This window comes from Schistocerca cancellata, chromosome 11, assembly GCF_023864275.1.
Source record: "Schistocerca cancellata isolate TAMUIC-IGC-003103 chromosome 11, iqSchCanc2.1, whole genome shotgun sequence".
Taxonomy (NCBI): Eukaryota; Metazoa; Arthropoda; class Insecta; order Orthoptera; family Acrididae; genus Schistocerca; species Schistocerca cancellata.
Genome location: NC_064636.1, coordinates 50131848 through 50150139, shown reverse-complemented (window position 1 = coordinate 50150139; position 18292 = coordinate 50131848). Strand labels below are relative to the sequence as shown.

The following is an 18292-nucleotide window of genomic DNA, read 5'->3' as shown; positions in this document are numbered from 1 at the left end:
CACATGGTTGCCATCTATTGATCAATTTTCACACTTTTTTCTTCTGCCATGTGTTTTCCCCCTTCTCTGATAATATTCTGTTGGAATTTGACACCATTCTGACCAGTAGTGTTATTTCTACAGCGTTCTGAAAGTTTAACTTTTATTATAACCACTCTGTATTTCTATCATGAGTGGGGTGCTGAGCTATCTGTTTATGGTAGTTTCAAAGAAGTAATTTAATAATGTTTCACAGGATGTCTTATTATGTGCACCATGAATAAAACTGTAATTTTCCGCCTTTATTGTTGGTTGATTAAAGTTTCTACAGATAGTTACAGTCTGATTGGAGAACTTAGGTACAAGTGAAGTGAAGTTTCCTCTAAAGTTTATGATTCCATCAGATAAGTGTGGTGGGCAACAGAAATATCCAGTTATCATTTTATACCCACCCCTGATACTGAGTCTTGCCCAGTCTCACATGCAGGTTCAGTTTCTATCTTGGTGGACTTGAATTTCTCGTGTACTGCAACAAATACACCACCTCAATTTCCCATTTGTCTATCCTTCCGGTATACACTTAAAATTTTCCCCAAAAATCTCACTGCTATCAATTTCATGTTTTAACCAGTTGTCTGTACCTAGAATTATCTGACCTTCACTGCTTTTCAGGAGCACTTCAAACTCTGACACTTTGTTGTGAATTCTTCAGCAGTTAACCGTCAGGATTTTAATAGCATCACCTGTCGGAGGCATTTCTTTCGATCTTACACTGATACTTCTTGGTTTCCTACAGCTATTGTTATGTGGACTGGATGGACAGTCGCCTAATCTAGAAAAACTTTGCATGCACACCACACACAGTTAATTATATGGATGTGGCGTCTGTTCTTTCGGACATGTCCGAAAGAACAGACACCATATCCATATAAGTATATAGTTCTGGCAATACTGGCCATGACCTTCTTCTTCTGTGCAGATGCACACACTTTCCCCGAACTCTTACGGGACTTGGTAAGAATGTCTTCCACGAGTAACGAGTGTGTTGGGGTGGGACACTACGAATGTAGTGTGTGGACATACAAGGTAAGAATGTGGGTCTCACAGGAGGTCTGCGTGAGATAGTCCCTGCAGTCGCACTATCCTCTGTGTCCTCGGTGGCTCAGACGGATAGAGCATCTGCCGTGTAAGCTGGAGATCCCGGGTTCGAGTCCCGGTCGGGGCATACATTTTCTTCACCTGTCTCCGTTGATATATATCAATGCCCTTAGCAGCTAAAGGTATTAGTATAATACTAACATACAGTTAGCTACCTGAGTAGCAGCCTCTGATGTGTAATGCACATGTATTTCGCAATATTGCAATATAAATGGGTACTGACACAATCAATGAAAGATTATGCAGAAGTGACATGATTAGTAAAATGTGCAAATTTAAAATTGCAAATTGGCACAAGAATCTTGTACACGCAGTCTCATACAACGGAAAATCCTGAAGTCAATGTGTGAACTGCACTTCTTTTTTCATTTGGCTGTTTCTGTGCACACTTCTGCTCTGGTGTGCTAAATAAGAGTGTAGTATCATTGCCACAGATACTACTACTACTACGCCGCGCCAACACAAGGTTGGCAGCCCGTCGTCTGCTGAGCACAGCGCACTCTAGCGGGCTGTGCACCTCGACACAACTGGAGTGTGCCTCGTTCACTTCTTAGCTAGATTTCAACCTAGGCAGATGCACTTTCATAATCAACCCTCAGCCAGTAATGTTTACATTCTCTGAGGAGGGCCCATCAGGCTTAGTCCCTGAGAATATGTTGTAATTGTTCATAGTATTCCATGTTTCCAGCTGCAGTCCTACAAACTACTGACGATAAGTAATTTTCATTGTACTATGTGTTTTCTTGAATAATAATCCTTCTCTCTAACAGTGTGCCGTACCGCATATTATTGCAACCTAGACTCCTTCAGCTCCTATCAACTCGGCCTCCTACTTATTTGCATTTAGTATCGAGCTGAAAACACCCACGCGTTTTGTGCCTCTAAACAGTGAGACACAATAAAGAGCACTGCAGCATGAGTTTATTTCGATCAAAATTGTTAAAATGTGCAGCACCAACAGAGCACATCTTGTGCCCGTTGCAGCTAACAGTAACCCAACAAGCTTTAAACTGTCCAGGTAACAGCTGTAAAAATGTTCTGGTCGATTCGTTAGCATCTGCACTTGATATTATTTTATCCAATTTTCAGGAATTCAGTTTACTTGTCAACTGGTTTAGCTCTGGGTTGTTAATTTGTCTTATAATTCTTCTACTTTTAATGGAAGTTTGAATTATTTTGCTGTTAAGAGTCTGTCTGAGCCATAGTCCCTCTTGATATGAAATACACTGCAAGCTGTCTGCTGTCTGGCTGTGGGAGGTGTGCCGTCACGGCCTCCTAGCCACCTAGATGTCATCTGCCACCCCTGGTGGGTGACCACAACCATCGCTGCTCATCATCGGACATCTAGTGTCAGCTGTTGCTCCCGAAGGCACGACATGGGGACCACGAGTAATCGTAGGAGTGCATATCTGGCCAAACTTTGGAGGTACTGAACTGGCCACAACTCAGAGCGACAGATGTCGCAGGGTCCATTGCGGTACCAGCGCATTCCACAGGCAACTGTGACACCATGCACTGGGTGGCCTAGAGGATGGCCATCATGCTATACATTGCTACTGGAAATAAAAACTTATTAATGGTACCACTATTTCATTGTGCCTCAGTGTAAATCAGTCATCTCCCACACCATTTCTCTCACTCATCCTGATGCGTAGTGGCCCTGAATGTGCTGGTTTGCTACAATATCACAAAATATTGCTATTCTGTGATCTTTATGTTTTAATAGTAAGAGTATCAGTTCATTCAGCAGCTCCACAAACAAGTCTTCATTGTGATTTGTGGGGCAGTATACTGAAAATACTAAGTTTTCCAGTTTGGCAACATTTTGGTTGCAGTTCCAAATTTTTCCTCTATGCACAGGTCACTAAAGCCTATAAATTCACAGACTAGATTCAGAATATTTTTATCATAGACAGATACGCCATCATGTTTAACACTTGTTCTGTAGCTGCTGGTGTGTATTTTTAGTATTGGAAACAATTCTTAGTGAAATGGTACTTGAAATTTTAATTCTTCATTGTTAAGCCAGTGTTCATTTACTGAAAGCACGCTCCAGTTTAATTTTTCAAGCCAGCACTGAAATTCATTAGCTTTATTATAAAAAGATTGCACATTAATGCACAAAAACATTGCACTTAGTGATATAATTGGTAACAGGATGTATGATTTTCTTCTGCACACTCCATAGTATTAGCTTTATTTGCATATTATGACAAGTGCATTCTGAATAAATTACATTCACAACTACACCATAGTGAGAGTACACCTACCACTTGTATGAACTCAGTAAACATTGTAAGGGATTAGAATTCACGTGAACCAACATACGTATTTACTTTGTATGTGTAAACATCCTTCTTTACTGTGTTTAGCTGCTGATCTCGCACATTTCTCGACACATTAGCACAACAAGCGGTACTAAAAATACACGTACTCCAAAAAGAATTTGTCAAATACATGAGCTTAGTTTAAACTGTATAGATAGTGGAAAATTGTCAGACTGGGGTTATTTATTTATCAGTGAAAAGGAGAATACAATAAAGAGACAAATTTCTACTTACATAATGTGTTTAAAAAGTAAAGAGACGCAATTTAGGGGGCAAAATAAATATTCTTCTGCAATACTGAAAATGACACTCTTAACATAGACTGTTATGGTTAGTACTTAGTAAGCATCAATTACTCCTAATTATCTTTTGCGTCTCTTTGGCATGGATTTCACCCACCAAGGGAGATATTCTGTTATTTGCAATGTAATTTTATGCCATTCATCCTCTAAAGCATTCTTTAGATCATTTCTATGGGATATCTGATGATTCCTCATATTTTTGTCCAGTACATTCCTCAAATTTTCTATTGGATTAATGCTTGTGTTTGCAGTGGTGTCTGCAACCAGCAGGGACTGTTATACAACAGCCACAGTCTTCAGAATGAGATTTTCACTCTGCAGTGGACTGTGCACTGATATGAAACTTCCTGGCAGATTAAAACTGTGTGCCAGACCAAGCCTGGAACTCAGGACCTTTGCCTTTCACAGCAAGTGCTCTACCATGGTGAAAGGCAAAGGTCCCTAGTTCGAGTCTCGGTCTGGCACACAGTTTTAATCTGTCAGGAAGTTTCCGCCACAGTCTTGCATCAAGAGCTGTATGGCTTCTTGGATCATTATCTTGTGTGGAGATGTAATCCCCAGAAAGAGCTATATTATCCAGATTTTTAGATAGATTGGCTTTTAGGATGTTTATGTAAACCTTGTGGTCAATAAAACACAAATCCCCCACACCATTTGCACTCATGCAGTCCCAGACAAGTACTGAACCTCCTCCATGTTCAACTGAGGCTGCTATATTTCTCTTTTCAAGTTCACAATTCTTTTTTTTTTTTTTTCTCCACACTGTTACTCACACATTTTACTTAATTGCCGGCCGAAGTGGCCGTGCGGTTAAAGGCGCTGCAGTCTGGAACTGCAAGACCGCTACGGTCGCAGGTTCGAATCCTGCCTCGGGCATGGATGTTTGTGCTGTCCTTAGGTTAGTTAGGTTTAACTGGTTCTAAGTTCTAGGGGACTAATGACCTCAGCAGTTGAGTCCCATAGTGCTCAGAGCCATTTTTTTACTTAATTGACCCAAATCAACTCTCATCAGTAAGTACAACCTTCTTTCAGAAATGAAACCCACTGGATTCACATGATGTGTCTAAAAAGTTCACTGAATGATGTTGTATTTGAATGGCAAGTTGGTGCACTTGTGCGTGCAAGTGCATGGGTCTTCAGAGACTTGAGGAGAATTGATACATGGCATGCCCTGCATGTGACTGGCTATGGAAACAGACTGCGACCAGTTGAATGTAGCCAGTGTGAGAGGAAGTGTGACAGCGCAATGGAGCAATGTGGAAACATCAAGTTCTGCTACAAATTGGGGAAGTCTGCAACGGAGACACACGGAATGTTGGTGCAGGTGTACGGGAGGGAATCCGTGAGCAGAAAATGTGTTTCTGAATGGTTTAAACTATTCTGTGAAGGGAAGGAAACAACTGAGGATGAGCCACGTTCAGGTTGGCCATCAACAAGCAGAACCCCAGAGAAGATCGAGAAAGTGAGACAAATGCGGGCACAAGATCAGGGACAGGCTTTCAGACTGATTGCAGAGAAATTGGACATTAGCAATTAGATTTAAAAATCTATTCAGTTGTCGTACTTCATTTCTGACTCAATCACTATTCAGCATAAGAATAATATGAATATAAACACGACATGATATGTATATTCTTTCTTGTTTGCTGTTGTCTCACTCTAGTTTCGTAGTTTATTAGGCAGACAGGGTTTAAATTAGATAGCAGAAAATGCGAAAGAATATATGGCACAATGTTTACATTCTTCTACCTTCTCTTTTAATTTATTTAATGACGTAGAGGTTTTGGCGCCAGCATTTATCTTTGTGCCAGCAAAGCATGCCTGTGTAGCGCTACGTATATTCGACAGCAGAAGTTAATTGTGGTGGGACCTACCAACATTTTTCTGAACTTCCGCTTACTTTGACTCAATTCTAAGCCGCAGGCGGTTTTTTGAATTACAAAAACTGGAAAAAAAGTGCGGCTTAGATTCGAGTAAATATGGTAATGATTTTGCCACAGCACACAAATCATTATGTCTCCCATGGTGGTTCTTGCGTGAGGCACACATGGGCACCCCACATTGTTGTAGGTGTGGAAATGAATCAATATACTCCCAAGCGGATGAAGTTTAGACACCAGACACTTTTGTGCGACAAGCCACAGGCATGTCACACTGCATTTGACTCAGTGCAGAAGGCACAGTAGGAAATATCCATTCTGTGGCTACTGGTACTAATCAGTGATTGACCAGGTCAGACATAAGCCATTAATGACACAAAAATTCCACTCCAGTAATGTGATGATTGGGCATGTCTGCAATCACAACAGCCAATGCTGGGTGTTCTAACAACCCTACCACAACAAAGGTCAGCATCTAATAACGATTGTGGTGCTGCTCACGCTGCCAAACACCGCACTTTCGGGCAACAACAGTCATATCATGTGGCAGGCGTCATCAGAGCACAGTTGTTAAAGTCATTTCATGTAACAATAAAAAAACTAGGCACTCATCCCTTTGTGCTTCCCATGCTGGCCTCGTCGCAAAATCATGGCTCAATCGTTGAAAATCTAGGTGGTTATGATCCCAAGCCCGAATGCAAAGATGCCTAGGTTCTACCGTGCTATACTCAATAGTTATGTAGATGCGCCTCACAAACCATTCCTGGAGACCAAACCCTTCAAAGTCAGCACAATAGTGATGTAAAAAAAAAAAAAAAAAAATCAGCACTCCAAATTTAAGTTACACTTCCCCTTAATTGCCTTCATTGCAATGTCACGCAAACATAAAACATCACCTCACAATATGAAACATACCTGAAAACATCCTCCTCACAGTCACTGTCAAAGTTCACATTCTACAAACTGACCACGTTACGCGTCCCTCCAACATGACGTTACAAGTACATCAAAGATAATAGTGATGAAAGAAAGAATACACATAAGAATAATATCATTGCAATATAAACATATCGATGTATCAAAAGTGAAATCAAATCTGAATGTTGTCTCAGAAATATGTTAAGTAGTTAACAGAAATACAGTAGAATGTTACTGGTATCGAGAGGTTCAGGTGAGGTACCATAATGGTTAAGTAATTCAAGTACCATTACAGTGTCCAGGTGCAGTGCTAAATGTTTTTCACCATATGTAACAATCCTGGAAACATTGGCTTGGGTTTTTGCCATCTGTGTGTCACTGGCAGCTATTGGACAGACACTGACTTCTGAACCTGTATCAATAAGAATCTTATCTCCTTATAACTGGTTCTGTATAAACAACTGGTGTGACTGACTGCCATTTGCATATCTTCTTCTTACTACACTCTAGCCTGGGCATATGCATTGTTACCAATAGACATTAGTGCTCGTCTTTGAAATTTGGGTAATTGTAGGGTTGAATGCACTGACGTGCTGAGCTGCCAAACTCGTATGATACCAGCATCATCATTCCAGTGAGTCTTATTGCATGGTAGTTTCCCTATTTTTCAAACAAGGACTTCATTGCTGCTGTCGGTGTGTGGCTACCTGCACATTTAGTTTTGCCACTTGTGCCGTTAGTTGCTCCATAGTTGGTTCAGTTGACATATGCTGTTGGTGAGAAGTATTGTGTGCATTACAGAACCAGTGGGGTCACCTTCCACTTCTCTGCCTATTCCTTGTCTTGATTGTTGCTGATTTTTGCACAAATGGGAAAATTACTTAAACTATTTGCAATGGTGTCTGACTTCCTTGCTAAGTCTTGCAATGACATGTATGTTTGTGCCACAATACAGCGCAGATGGTAGCTGGAAGTTTATGAAGCCATAATACACGTAAAGACCATTTGGGTAGAAGTTAGGGGCCTGCTGAAATACACAGAGTTCTGAGCATCGGTGATGAAGACTTATCGCCCATGTTTTCATCTGCAAGGATGTTTTGTATTTGCTGTTCTGGTGACAGTGTGCAGTGATATACAAGAGTTTCCTTCAGTGCAGCGTAACTTTACTGTGACAAGTTTTCTTCAATTTCCTCAATCACTTATAAATCTAGATGCAAAACCATGACATTACATCTATCAGTGTTATTGAACACCTTACTGTTGAAATACGCATTTGGTTTGCATAAATCAAAGCTGAGGTCACATCAACCAGAATTTGGGCTGTTTAACATTTCCGTATCAGGTGTATGTACTCGCTTCTCGCATATTTCAGAGGGGCAGTCGACTAAAAACCAAACACCTGCCACAATGCGACCACGGAATGGTTCTTCAGAGGTAATCACCACATGCTTTAAGACATTTATCCCACTGGGAGACGAGACAATCAATTCCTGTTTTGTAGAATGTGGTCGCTGACAGATCCACAACCACATCCATTCTTGCACTTCCTCAACCGACTGAAACTGATGTCTGTGCATGTCTTTCTTCTGATCTCCAAAGATGTCAAAATCACACAGTGAAACATCTGGACTGAACGGAGGATGTTGCAGTGTTTCCCAACCAGATCACTCGAGCGGAGCCTCCATCTAATGTGCAGTGTGGGGGTGGGTGTTATCATATAACAGGATAATTTTATCCAATAGCCTGAGGGCAAACAGCAAAGCGAACAAGGGAAACATTCCACATCTCCCTCACCAAAGAAATCCAAAGATGTTCACACAAGTTCCGGTAAGGTCGTGTTGACCTTTCACCTTGACTGCAGGTGTCTCTCTGCTCATCTAGCTTCCCAAGTGTGGAACAACGATCAATATGCAGCGCTATGAAGGGACTTTGCATAAACTGTGACATGTGCCATAAAAGTCAAAATGCCCAGGAATGCTGTCACACAAAAGCATCCTGTTGCACGACATCCAGACAATGGCTACGCTTCACCAGTTTGGTTGCAAAACACTGCTCGACCTATGTTCAGCAAGGATGTTTTACCGTATGATTTTCACATCTTTGGTGACCAAAAGAAAGACATGGACATCAATCTCAGTTGGACAAGGAAGTGCAAGAACGGATACAGTTGTCCATCCATCAGCCACTGGGTCCTACAAACAGGAACTGATTGTCCCATCTGCCAGTGGGATAAATGTCTTTAACATGTGTGACAAGTGTTCTGTTTTCATTTGACTGCCTTTTATTACCTGTCATGACATTTTGTGGCGAATTAACTTGCGTTCAGTGATCCTGCCCATACTGTGGACAGGTTCCTTTCCACACTGCCATATAACACACACTTGACTTAACATAAAGCTAAACCAAATTACAATATCTACCAAATAAACATACTAAAAGAAGGAAGAAATATTAGGGTTCAACATCTTGCCAATGATGAGGACATTAGAGAAGCATCATGGGGTCTGATAGGGGAAGGAAATCACAACTGTCATTTTCAAAGGGACCTTTAAGGGTACATATATCAAAACCACAACTGTGTATCGAATCTTACACTTTCTGTGCGGAACCCGAGGCGATGGTCCTCCATTAGACGGTAGGGTGGCTTTTTGGCACTTGCAGGAAAGGTGCGTAGGAAGTCAGTCTGCGGGGCTGGTTCACGCAGTGAACAAGTATGAGTCAGGGGGCAGAAAATACTGGCACAAATAGGAGCACAAAATAATCTGAGCTGATACTAGGCATGGTGACACTAGATGTGGTGGCTGATGGGAGCAACAAATAGAGAAATTCCATAAATTCACTGTAACTACACTACTGGCCATAAAATTGCTACACCATGAAGATTACGTGCTACAGACGCGAAATTTAACCGACAGGAAGAAGGTGCTGTGATATGCAAATGTTTAGCTTTTCAGAGCATTCACACAAGGTTGGCACCGGTGGCGACACCTACAATGTGCTGACATGAGGAAAGTTTCAAACCGATTTCTCATACACAAACAGCAGTTGACCTGCGTTGCCTGGTGAAACGTTGTTGTGATGCCTCAAGTGAGGAGGAGAGATGCGTACCATCACGTTTCAGACTTTTATCAAAGTCGGGTTGTAGAATATCACGATTGCGAATTATTGTATCATGACATTGCTGCTCGCGTTGGTCAAAATCCAATGACTGTTAGCAGAATATGGAATCGGTGGGTTCAGGAGGGTAATACGGAACGCCGTGCTGCTAGCAGTCGAGATGACACGCATCTTATCCGCACGGCTGTAACGGAATGTGCAGCCACGTCTCGATCCCTGACTCAACAGATGGGGACGTTTGCAGGTCAACAACCATCTGCATGAACAGTTCGACGATGTTTACAGCAGCATGGACTATCAGCTCGGAGACTGTGGCTGCAGTTACCCTCGACACTGCATCACAGACAGGAGCACCTGCAATTGTGTACTCAACAATGAACCTGGGTGCACGAATGGCAAAATGTCATTTTTTCGGATGAATCCAGGTTCTGTTTAAAGCATTGTGATGGTCGCATCTGTGTTTGGCAACATCGAATGAAGGCACATTGGAAGTACACATTCCTCATTGCCATACTGGCGTATCACCTGGCATGATGGTATGGGGCGCCATTGGTTACACGTCTCGGTCACCTCTTGTTCACATTGATGGCACTTTGAACAGTGGACGATACATTTCAGATGTGTTACGATCCGTGGGTCTACCCTTCATTTGATCCCTGCGAAACCCTACATTTCAGCAGGATAATGCACGACTGCATGTTGCAGATCCTGTATGGGCCTTTCTGGATACAGAAAATGTTTGATTGCTCCCTTGCCAGCACATTCTCCAGATCTCTCACCAATTGAAAACGTTTGGTCAATGGCGGCCGAGCAACTGGCTTGTCACAATATGCCAGTCACTACTCTTGATGAACTGTGGTATCGTGTTGCAGCTGCATGGGCAGCTGTGCCTGTACATGCCATCCAAGCTCTGTTTGACTCAATACCCAGACATATCAAGGCCGTTATTATGGCCAGAGATGGTCATTCTGGGTACTGATTTCTCAGGATCTATGCACCCAAATTGCGTGAAAATGTAATCACATGTCAGTTCTAGTATAATATATTTGTCCAATGAATACCCGTTTATCATCTGCATTTCTTCTTGGTGTAGCAATTTTAATGGCCAGTAGTGTACATTAATTGACATATTGTTCACAAAACTCAGCACTCATGTATGAAAACACAAAACTTTTGTATTGTTGCAACCACTTCACATTTCTGCCATGAGAGCAAAGCAGTGAGCAGTTAGGCAAGATGGCAACAGGTACTGAGAAAGTGTATGTTGTGTTAGAAACGCATTTACATCAGTCTGACGTAACAGTGTGACAACACTCCAGAACAGAGTTTGACAGAGGCCTACCGGCTACCAACTCCATTTGACAATGATATGCACAGTTTAAAGCTTCTGGATGCCCCTGCAAGAGAAATTGATTGGTCAGCCTGCAGTGAGTGAATAATGGTTCACCTTGTGTTGGCAAGTTCCACATGTAGGCCAAAAGTCAAAGAACAGAATATGCAGAGTGCTGAAAATACCACAGCCAACTGTTTGGAAGATTTTAAGGAAATTACTGAAGCTGAAGCCTCACTGCTTGCAATTGCTCAAGTCCTGACTCCCAATAACAAAGTCAGATGTTTCAAAGTTTTGGCACAGTTTCAACAGCTTATGGAAGAGGATGGGTTTTGTGAAAAACTCATATTTAGTGATGAAGCAGTGTTTTTTGTGAAAGGTACAGTGGAGCAGCACAATCCTTAAAGCTCGGGGACAGAGGATCCATACGCTATCGTGCAAGACATTTGAGATTCACCAAAAGTTAATGTATTTTGTGTATTCTGACAGTTTATAGTGTACGGTCACTTTAGTGTGAACTTCATCTACCAGCAGAATGGTGCTCCATCCCTTTTGAGAAACCGATGGACGGGTCATGGTGGGGTTGATGAGCAGCAAATCATGTCAGAGCCTCCACCTCTCCCCACATAACCCATGATATTCTTTTTGTGTGGGGTTATGTGAAAGACTTGGTGTTTACGCATGCTTTACCGACAAACCTACCAGAACTGTAAGTGCGCATCACAAATCTATAAAAACTTTCTGCACCAAAAATGGGAAGAACTTGATATCTTCAGAATCAGTAAGGGCTCCTGAGTTTTTCTAAGTGTTTGCCAAGCCCTGTGACAATATGTCAAATGAGATAGCTAAAGCAAATATATGAAACTGCTTCAGTCATTTATACTAATCTTGTACTCATGATTAAAACTAACCCCTCAACAGAATGGAATGGGACAAAATGGAAGGAAACAAGGCAAGTGTTCTCAGGAAGAAAGTGTTGACACTGTATGGGGAGGCGGCATTGCTTGCTAACATTTCATATTTACCTAATCTTCCTACACTCACTCATTTTTCTGCCTCCTTAAATTTTACTGTATTGTTTGCTTTGTTTTATGACACACTGTGAAGGTTACAGAAAGACTTTGACATATCACCGACAAGTGTGAAATCAAAAAATAAAACAATGCAAACTTCAGGTTGAAAGATAATTTAGATTTTGCAATATGTGGCTGGACAAATATAGAGCTTACATTATGCATCAACGAAAAGCATAAATAGGTTAAACAATTTTAGTTTTTTCAATGGTGAAAGAGGCAGTCTGGAGAAGAATATACTTTTCACAACATTATTTTGCACCTGGAAAGGGGGAGGTGGCAGCAGAGGGTAACGTGGAAGGTGGTACGTATTGTCTCCTAAATATTGTTTGGCACATTTGTATGTTTGACCAAACAGATGACGACATTACTTCAATTTCCAGCTGTGTGGAGGCTTTAACATGCGGCCTTCATTGAGAACATCCGATATGAGTTTTGCTTTTGTCATTAATAAAGTTTATCATTGCTAGTTCCTTAGTTCTGATACTGTATTCTGACTTTCTGTATCACAGATGGTGTCTCATAACCCATAACCTCACTTTCACCATCTGATATTGGTCTAAGGCACACCCTGTGAGGAGGTAAAATAGCTAAAAAGCTTTGATGTAAGGTAATCAGTAAGATTTTGGACAAATTTGATCATAGGGTTCCAGCGCACAGTCTCATTGCCATATATGCATTTAGCATATTGGGTGGATATTCATAAAAAGTCAATAAAATGGCGAGTTCTGCATTGTAAATAAACCTGTTATTTATTGAAATACATCTTTGATGATCCATGTGCAGTCAGCATTTACAATTTCATAAAAGCCACAATTGGTAAAAAAAGGGTTACGTTCTCAAAAAAAAAAAGGGGGGGGGGGTGGACAACAACAACAACATAAGAGGATTGATCAAAAATAGCAGAAGGCCCATAACACTTCATTGGGGAATGCCAGAAATCAACGTTTCACTCAGTGACTTTCCGTCAGTTACTACGAACTGTGACCTCTCTGACAGGAAATCACGAATCCAGTCTCACAATTGAGACAATATTCCTTATGCATGCAATTTCACTACAAGCCCCTTGTGCGGTGCAGCGTCAAAAGTCTTAGACCTACTGATCCCAGATGTCAGCGCCTCCACATGACCTAATGATGATGTGCTGTGTAATGTGGTACATGTGGAAAATGGAAGGGAATGACAATTTTTTTTTAATGTAGGTTGTGGTGACACTGATTTGTAGCATACCTCTTGACCTATGTTAGGTCAAAAGTTGACAGTTGGAAAAATGGCACTGAAGGCTTCAGTTAATTTGGACAAGAGGGCATATAACATAATGATGACACACTGACAGGGCCACGTACAACAATCTTCAGATCAGGAATCAGGAATTATAAATACAGTAAAGCAGAATAATATTTATTTATTTATTTTGGATTCTTTACTATTTTTGTAAATGATGTATTTATGAATTCATGTACACGACTGAATGGAAATGTATTATACAGCAATGACAGCTCAGAGCATCCCCAACTTCCGCCACGCCTCCATCAGTTTTGGCTGCTCCACGCCTTCCCAGTGGCGCACTGGTATCTTCACAAAGAACCTGCAGAAGGAAAAGGGATGAGTTTGCTTAACATCTACAGCTACATCTATACTCTACAAATCACTGTGAAATGCAAGGCAGAGGGTATGTCCCACTTTACCAGTTATTAGGGTTTCTTCCTCTTCCATTCATGTACAGAGCATGGGAAGAATAACTGATTTAATGCCTCTGTGCATGCTGTAATTATTCTAATCTTACCCTCACAATCCGTATGTGGCAATTATATAGGGGGTTGCAGTATATTCCTAGAGTCATCATTTAAAACCAGTTCCTGAAACTTTGTTAGAAGGCTGTCTCAGGTTAGTTTACGTCTATCTTCAAGAGTCTTTCAGTTCAGTTTCTTCACTATCTCTTTGACACTCTCCCACAGATGAAATGAACCTATGACCATTCCTGCTGCCTTTCTCTGTATACGTTCAATATCCCCTGTTATAGTTCAATTCTTTTATCTTGGCGGCTTGCGCATGCTCGCCCAGATGCAGGAGATTGCTGCATTCCCAGTTGCAAACGACGCACGCGCCAAGAGAAACAGTGCCATAGTATAGTATAGTTCGCAAACTTACGTTTGGGGGGAGCACGCAGTTTATGAAGTAAAGCCACCATGGCCGCATTAACCCTTTCGCTGCTACAGAGTGCTCCCCGCATTCCGCGCTGTGCGCGATTTTGTCATCACTGCACTGCTCGCCTGTGCAGACACATGGTGTTCTGACTGCTCAGACACACTTATTATTCGATTTCACAAAAACTATTTGGCACAAAAATTTGATTTTTATCCTTCTTCTTGACTGATTCCTTCCCCCCCATAAATGACTTAATTTTGTATCGATGTTCAATGCAGTTATTGTGCAGCTTTAAGTGTAGTAAACCATTGCGTGAAATTTTGAAGAGTTTGCAGAGGTGTACTTTCTGTATGGTTGATTTTAGTTGTCACACTGTTGAGAATGAAATGTGGACAAGATCCCTAAATTTCATATAAAACTTACTATATAACAATATCTCATTTAAATTAAGTACCAGATAGGTGTCGAATGTAATATTGAGAAATATCCCATGTTTCGTGACTGTAATAAAAGATTTATTTATATCAGAGCCATTTTGCTTTTTTCTAAAACGTTCTGATTAAAACAAAGTTGGCAAAGTACACAAAACTGAATTGTGGACATAACAAAACATAGAAACTAAAATATATTGTCAGTGAGGCGCAGTGCGCAAACAATTTGTGTTTGTCACAACGGACAGCAAATACTTGCCAAAACATAGATCAGTCGACGAAAACATTGAATATGATGTCGCCAAAGCAGCGAAGCAAAGAATCAGACAATCAAGTAGCTCGGCAACGTACGAGCCGAAATTCTGCTCTAAATAATACTTTTAATACTGTTGCAAAAGAATATGTCTCAATATGAATAGTAAAACAGTGACTGCGGAAGAGAAGGTATACAAACAAAACAGATAACATGAATATTGTATGTGTGCCTTTTCATTGTTTTTAATTACTGCGAAAAGAAATATTGGAGGAGAAAATTAGAAAAACCGAAAACTTATTATGATTATAATGAAGAGATAAAGCACTAGAAATTTCAAAAAATTACATTCAAACGAATAAAGTTCATGAAGTAAGAAAGAAATAAATAAAGAAAATATTAAGCGCCAATCGAGGTTTGAACTCGGAACCTTATGCGTGGCAGCCAAACATCGTACCCATTATGCTAACACAGCTAGTCGTTAAACAGAGTTCCTGGAGGACCCTAAAATATCACGCAAAATACTGACAAACATTGTTGGTGTGACTATGAATTATTCACGTTTCGTTGAAGTACAACAGGAAATAAACAATTACTGCTGTTCTTTATTGCGAAAAAGCGGTTTGTGAGAATGATACAAACACCTTTCCTTGTTATCGCCTGAATTAGGAGGCTTATAGCTTGTTTGGTTTGATTAATTAATAGAATATGAAGCAATTAGTATAAAGAATGGTTTTTCCAAACAGAAAGTCTGCTATCAAGACACTGCTTTTGTTCAATTACTTTATTTATGACTGAACGTTTCTAAAACTGAAGACACTCGTCCGTGCTCTGCACTGCAGTCGAGCTCTGGCAACGTCGTTCTCTGTTCATTGGCTGACTGTGTTTTGTGATGCCAGATGTATAGAACGAACCTAAATTCGGTCGCCGTTGTAAATGATGCGCACTTTAGTCCTATTTGGTATAGGTCCAACACACTTGAGCAATATTCTAGAACTGGTCACATGAGCGATTTGTTAGAAATCTCCTTAGTAGACTTAGTGCACTTCCCCTGTATTCTATCAATAAACCAAAGTCTACCAAATGCTTTACTCACCACTGAGCGTAAGTGATAATTCCATTTCACATCCTTATGAAGTGCCACACCTGGGTATTTGTAAGAAGTGGCTGATTCCAACAGTGTCTCATTGATATTATAGTCACAGTGTTTTGTGGAGTGCACAATTTCACATTTCTAAACATTTAAAGTAAGCTGCAAATGTTTCCACCATTCTGAAATTTTATCAAGATGTAACTGAATATTTATGCAGCTTCTTTCAAATAGTACTTCATTATAGAAAACTGCATCATCTGCAAAAAGCCTGATGTTATGACTAATATTGTCTGCAAGGTCATTAATACCCATCGTCAACAGCAAGGGTCCTGACACACTTCCCTGGAGCACAACCAAAGTTACTTCTGTGTCTGACGATGACTCTCCATCCCAGATACCACAGTCTTCAATCCTGTCACAAATTTCACTCGATACCTCTTATGATCATACTTGTGATGAAAGCACAGGGGTGTTACTGAGTCAAACACTTTTCAGAAATCAAGAAAAACTGCATCTACCTGACTGCCTTGATCCAATCGTGTGAGAAAAGTATGAGTTGGGTCTCACATGATCGATGTATTAGGAATCCATGCCGCATGGTATGGAGGAGGTCATTCTGTTCAAGATACCTCATTGTGCTCGAGCTCAGAATATATCTAGGATTGAAACTTCCTGGCAGATTAAAACTGTGTGCCCGACCGAGCTGTGAGTACCGGGCGTGAGTCGTGCTTCGGTAGCTCAGATGGTAGAGCACTTGCCCGCGAAACGCAAAGGTCCCGAGTTCATGTCTCGGTCGGGCACACAGTTTTAATCTAGCAGGAAGTTTCATATCAGCGCACACTCCACTGCAGAGTGAAAGTCTCATTCTGGAAACATCCCCCAGGCTGTGGCTAAGCCATGTCTCCGCAGTATCCTTTCTTTCAGTAGTGCTACTTCTGCAAGGTTCGCAGGAGAGCTTCTGTAAAGTTTGGAAGGTAGGAGACGGATATTGGCAGAAGTAAAGCTGTGAGTACCGGGCGTGAGTCGTGCTTCGGTAGCTCAGATGGTAGAGCACTTGCCCATGAAAGGCAAAGGTCCCGGGTTCGTGTCTCGGTCAGGCACACAGTTTTAATCTGCCAGGAAGTTGCATATCAGCGCACCCTCCACTGCAGAGTGAAAATCTCATTCTGGATATCTAGGATTCTACAACAAATCAATGTTAACAATATTGGACAGTAGTTTTGTGGATCAGTTCTACTACCCTTCCTGTAAGTGTGACCTGTGCCTTTTCCCATGAACTGGGTACAGTTATTTGTTTGAGGGATCTACAACAGATTATAGCTAGAAGAGGGGCTAACTCAGCCAAAAATTCAGTATGGGATCTGACAAGGATTCCACTGGAGCCTGGAGCTTTGTTCAGTTTTAACTATTTCAGCTGTTTCTCAACACCACTGACAGTAATATTTATTTCATTCGTCTTTTCAGTGGCATGGGGATTAAACTGGGGCACTTCTCCTGGGTTTGCCTTTGTAAAGGAATGTCTAAAAAAGGAGTCAAGCATTTTAGCTTCTGCTCTGCTACCGTCAGTTTCAGTTCCTGTCTCATTCGCTAGGGACTGGACACAAACTCTGGTGCCACTAACAGCCTTTACATACAACCATAATTTCTTTGGGTTCTGTGAAAGATCATTTGAAAATATTCCACTATGGTAGTCATTGAAGGCATCCCACATTGCTCCCTCGACAGCCAAACACATTTCATTCAACATCTATCTATCTATAGCCCTATGCTTTGTTTTACAGCTATTATGCTGTAATTTCTGTTTCTTCAGAAGTTTCTTTGAGTGATTGTATACTACAGAGGGCCCCTTTTATGATGAACTGTTTGACTGACCACATACCTATCCAGTTCATGGTCAATCATTCTTTTCAACTAGAGCCATTGTTCCTCTAGATCAGGGGCGGGCAGGAATTCTGCACGTGTGCGGTGCACATGCATGTGTGCAGTTAACAGGTGTTCTGCGTGCACACAGGGGCAAGTTGGCCACCCGCTTCTCTCTCCTCCCCCCCCCCCCCCCCTCCCTTACTGTCTCTCCGCTTCTTCCTCTGTAATGCGTTTTGTTTCCTGGCCTGCTTTATTGAATGAGGGAATAAGGTAAGTACGAGCGCTTGAAAGAAATCATGGTTTGAAAGAGTACCTATTACCTACGATACGTTTTATTTAATTATCACAGGTGGAGTTTACAATACGTTTAATGTCTGGAACAAAATTTCTACATACAGACAAACGCAAACAGTTACGTAA

The 18292-nt window shown here is 41.2% G+C and overlaps 1 protein-coding gene across 1 annotated transcript in view; it reads right to left on the bottom strand.

Annotated features, from left to right (window-relative positions):
- Positions 1-18292, bottom strand: part of LOC126108799 (uncharacterized) — a 235245-nt gene that overhangs the window by 118844 nt on the left and 98109 nt on the right. The window lies entirely within an intron of this gene.